This window comes from Neomonachus schauinslandi, chromosome 2 (assembly GCF_002201575.2).
Source record: "Neomonachus schauinslandi chromosome 2, ASM220157v2, whole genome shotgun sequence".
NCBI classification, from domain to species: domain Eukaryota; kingdom Metazoa; phylum Chordata; class Mammalia; order Carnivora; family Phocidae; genus Neomonachus; species Neomonachus schauinslandi.
Genome location: NC_058404.1, coordinates 176,457,535 through 176,462,007, shown reverse-complemented (window position 1 = coordinate 176,462,007; position 4,473 = coordinate 176,457,535). Strand labels below are relative to the sequence as shown.

The 4,473-nt window shown below is 40.3% G+C and overlaps 1 pseudogene; it reads left to right on the top strand.

The window, feature by feature from the left end:
- Nucleotides 1–720: 720 nt before the first annotated feature.
- On the top strand, nt 721–2,634 carry LOC110580186 (annotated as a pseudogene).
- Nucleotides 2,635–4,473: the final 1,839 nt, after the last annotated feature.

The window sequence follows — 4,473 nt, the reverse complement described above, 5'->3', positions numbered from 1 at the left end:
GGTATTTATCCAAAGGATACATAGTGATTCAAAGGGACACATCCACACCAATGTTCATAGCAGCAATGTCCATAATAACCAAAATATGGAAAGAGCCCACAAGTCCATCAACAGATGAATGGATAAAGAAGATGCTGTATATATATTTACAATGGAATATTACTAAAAAAAAAAAAAAATGAAATCTTGCCATTTGCAATGATGTGGATGGAACTAGAATGTATTATGCTAAGTGAGACAAAACAGAGAAAGACTGATACCATACGATTTCACTCACATGGAATTCAAGAAACAAAACAGATGAACACAGGGGAAGGGAAGGAAAAATAAAATAGGACAAAAACAGAGAGGGAGACAAACCATGAGAGACTCTTAACTATAGAGAACAAACTAAGGGTTGCTACAAGGGAGGTTGGGGGGGTAGGGATGGAGTAATTAGGTGATAGGTATTAAGGAGGACACTTGATGTAATGACCCTGGGTGTTATATGCAACCGATGAATACCTAAACTCTACCCTGAAATTAATAATACATTATATGTTAATTAACTTGAATTTAAATTTAAAAAAATGAAAATAAATGTTCATAGTAGTAGAACAAGTAAATTGTAGTATATTCAAATTATGGAGAACTACACAGCAATGAGAATGAACTGCTCTGAAATAGCATAGATTAATTTCACAAACATACTATTGAGCTGATGAAGACAGTTATAGAAGGATGCATATGGTATGATTCCACTTATATAAGGTAGGAAGAGGAGAAAGCTGTCTAAACTCTTAGAGATATGGACAGTGTCTGTCTAGGGAGGAGCAGGTTCTAGGAGCAGGGTGAGGAGACCTTATGGAGAGTGGCAATGTTCTACTACTTGACCTGGATGCTAGTTACTTGCATATATTCACATTGTGTAAATTTATTCAAAGGTACACATTTGTTTATGCATGTTATAGGACAATAATGAAATGTACTTCAAAAAAAATTTTTTTTCCAAACTCTGATCCATAGTTAGTATGTATGCAGCTCAATTTCTTTCAGTCTCTCTACAAATTTTTATACATGAAAAAATAAATGGACCGATAGTGGTAGAATGGCAAAAATCCCAATCATTGAAGACAATAACCACAATGATAATAAATTAGCTTTCAGGAAAATACAAAACAAGAATTAAAACAAAATATTTGATTCAATTAAAGAAAAAATTTTAATGTCTCACTTAATAAAATCTAATTATAGTGCAGATCTATCCATTTTTTATTCACCGAAGACACCAAGCTAAGCATGTGTACCGAAACAGCATTTCATTATTTTATATTCCTGCCTTTAAACTTTCCATTAGGGTATTGTTTTGCTCTTTTCCCCTTTTCTTATGAAAAATAAAAACAGTGATATCAAGTTGTACCTTTTTTTTTTTTTTTAAGATTCTGAAAACCCTGTCACCTGCTTTTTTTCTGGAGAAAGATAAAGGGAGGAGAGAAAATATTCACTTGAATTTGAGGGGCAGCTTAATGGGAAGGAACAGTAGCAACAATTTTAGGCCTCGAAGGCTCCTCTCACAAGGGAATGCTGAAACTTCCTTGTTTGAAGATTGAAGAGTTTAATTTAGAGGGAAGTGACTCAAGTTCCAGGCCCACAACACCTGCTCTGGACGAGTGACGGTGGCGGATTATGCCAACTGGGATCCGGCGGTCATGAGGTCTGGACAGGTCAAGAAAGCCGTCGCCAATGCTGTGCAGCAGGAAGTAAAATCTCTTTGTGGCTTGGAAGCCTCCCAGGTTCCTGCAGAGGAAACTCTTTCTGGGGTTGGTGAGCCCTGTGACATCACTGACAGCCTTGATGAGAGGATGCCCAGGAGGACAGCATCCGTGAGAGAACTGCCTCCTGAACAAAGAAAAGCAAGAGGCACAAAGACCTGGACGGGGCTGGAGGAGAAGAGTATCCCATGGATATTTGCCTATTGCTGGCCTCCCATATCCATCCCGAGGACACTGGATTTTTCCCTGATTTGTAAGAAGGCCTGAACTGTCACTTGCACTGCTTCCTTTTGGACTATGTTGTACTGAACCACTACACTCTGGGTGCCTCTCTGCCTTTGCACCTGTTACCAGAGTCAGTGGAGAAGCTGTGCTGTCTGTGTGATCCGATCTCTATACCTTATGTGTGAGCCCTTTGCTACTCCAATCTCCAAGAATCCAGCCATTCCAGAATTCCAAGTGCTTACTTTTCTGGTGCAGAAAGATTGTTGGGAACAGACAGGAACCAATGTGGGAATTCAACTTTAAGTTCAAAAAACAGTCCCCTAGATTAAAGAGCAATTGTATGAGAGGGTTGCAGCCTTCCATTCGGTACGAATATGTTCGTACCAACCCAGACCAGGACTGCTGCCTACTGCAGGTCACCACCCTCAATTTCATCTTTATTCCAATTGTCATGGGAATGATATTTACCCTGTTTACTATCAATGTGAGCACGGATATGAGGCATCATTGTGTGAGACTGGAGTTCCAAGATTCTCCTGTCCATGGTGGTCGGAAACTGCACAGTGAACAGGGTCCGCAAGCCATCCTGGACCCAGTGCATAGCGCTGAGCTCTTTGACTGGTGGCATCCTCAGTATCTGTTCTCCCTGAGAGCATAGTTACTGCTTCCTGTCCCTGAAGGCAGCCCTGAGCTAGGCCAGTCCATTAGTAATCAGATTCCAGTTTGAAAGGGGTGTCTGGATTGTATATCTGGTTAGTAATATATATGCTTTTCTGGTTCCTGGGGCTCCTGTTAGGGGAAGGAGAAAGACTGAATCAAGAGGAAAAACAACTATGATTTATAAACATATTTTAATGTAAAAATTTGCATTTGAAAGGAGAAATCTGGCCCTATTTTCTGTGTTCAACCCATTTGGTGCTATTGAGTTTGCTGTTCTTTATTCTTTCATCCTATCAAGTTGTACTCTTAACTAAATTTGATCTTTGAAGCAATCCACACCTATTGTTTCATCTGTAGATGGAATGGGTTTAGCCTAAATTCTTTATCCAGGTCGCAGGCAAAGATTTCAGGTACTATTTGCCTCAGGACACGTTCCCTGTGGTGATTGTAATTGGAGAGTGCAGCTGTGGACTCTAAGGCAGTCCTTTTCGCTGTAATCCTTTCCACATGGTATTCACACAAAACTTCTTTAGTTTTCAGAGGCAGCAAGTCTTTGCCCAAACTAGTGCAGTTTGTGGTTCTCTCTTCAGGTTCACTTCATCCTTGCTGTCTTTGATCAAAAAACCTCCTGCTTTCAAAATGCCTTAGGCAAGGTGGGTCTGACAGCCACTGTTGTTTTCCTAGCACCTCTCAACTCTTCTCCTTCTTTTGAAGCTATAACTCATTGTGCTCAGGAAGTACAGGATTTGTGTCTGCCCTCTCTCTTTGGCCCTCCCCTATTTGACCTAGCCACACAGCTGGTGGAATGTCACATTTGGCATCCTGAAGAGTGTTAGTATTATTTCAAGCCATTTTCATCCTTCAGAGGCAGGACTGGCTTATCAAGTGAGATGCATTGGGCTATGCTATGGGAACAGAGTACTAGGGAAGGAAGAGACTATCTGATGCCACTTTATTCATTGTACGGTAGGTATTTTGGAAAATATAACTGCTACTGTAAAAGAGTAGGAAAGAAACCTAGGAAAGAAACCAACTCAGTTTGGTTCAACCAACTATGAACTCAGTCAATCCTTATCTCCAATGTGTGTGGCACAAGAAACTCAGAAGTGGCCTAAAGACAGAGAACAAGTAGGCCACTCACACTTCACCTAGCACAGCAGAAGAGAATTCTCTTCTGGCCTCTTGGCTACAGCCAGATCTATATGTGACAAAACCAGTTCCAAGGAGAATATTGTATTTAACATGTATTGAGTGCTCACAATGCACACGGCACTGTTTCTAACACTTCATCTGCACTGTCTTATTTAATCCTGTGATAAATCTGTGTATTATAAAATTTTAATATGCCCATTCTGGAGATCTGAAAAGTGAGGCTAAGATAAGTTTAGTCACAGGCCCCAAAACATACAACATGTAACTTTTGGAACTGAGATTCCCGTGCTGGCAGGGCTTACTCTAGAGTCTGAGTACTTGGGCTAGAGTTGCCTCTAGGTGATGAAGGCAAAATGAAATATATCAGTTCTTTGACTCCAGTGCTTCTGAAATGGGGATGCGAAAATCCTATTGAAATGGTAGGAAAAATCTCCCTCTCTGTATTAGTTTCCAAAGGCTGTCATAACAAAGCACCCCAAACTAGGTGAGGTTCAATAACTTGCCCAATATTGCAGCATTCGTGTGTGAAGCCAGGATCAAAACCTAGGTAGTCTGATGCCAAATCCTTGTGTATTAGTTTCCTGTGATTGCTGTAACAACCTGCCACAAATTGGGAGGCTTAAAATAGCAGGCATTTATTATCTCATAGTTTTGAAAGCTAGAAGTCTCAAATCAAAATATCAAC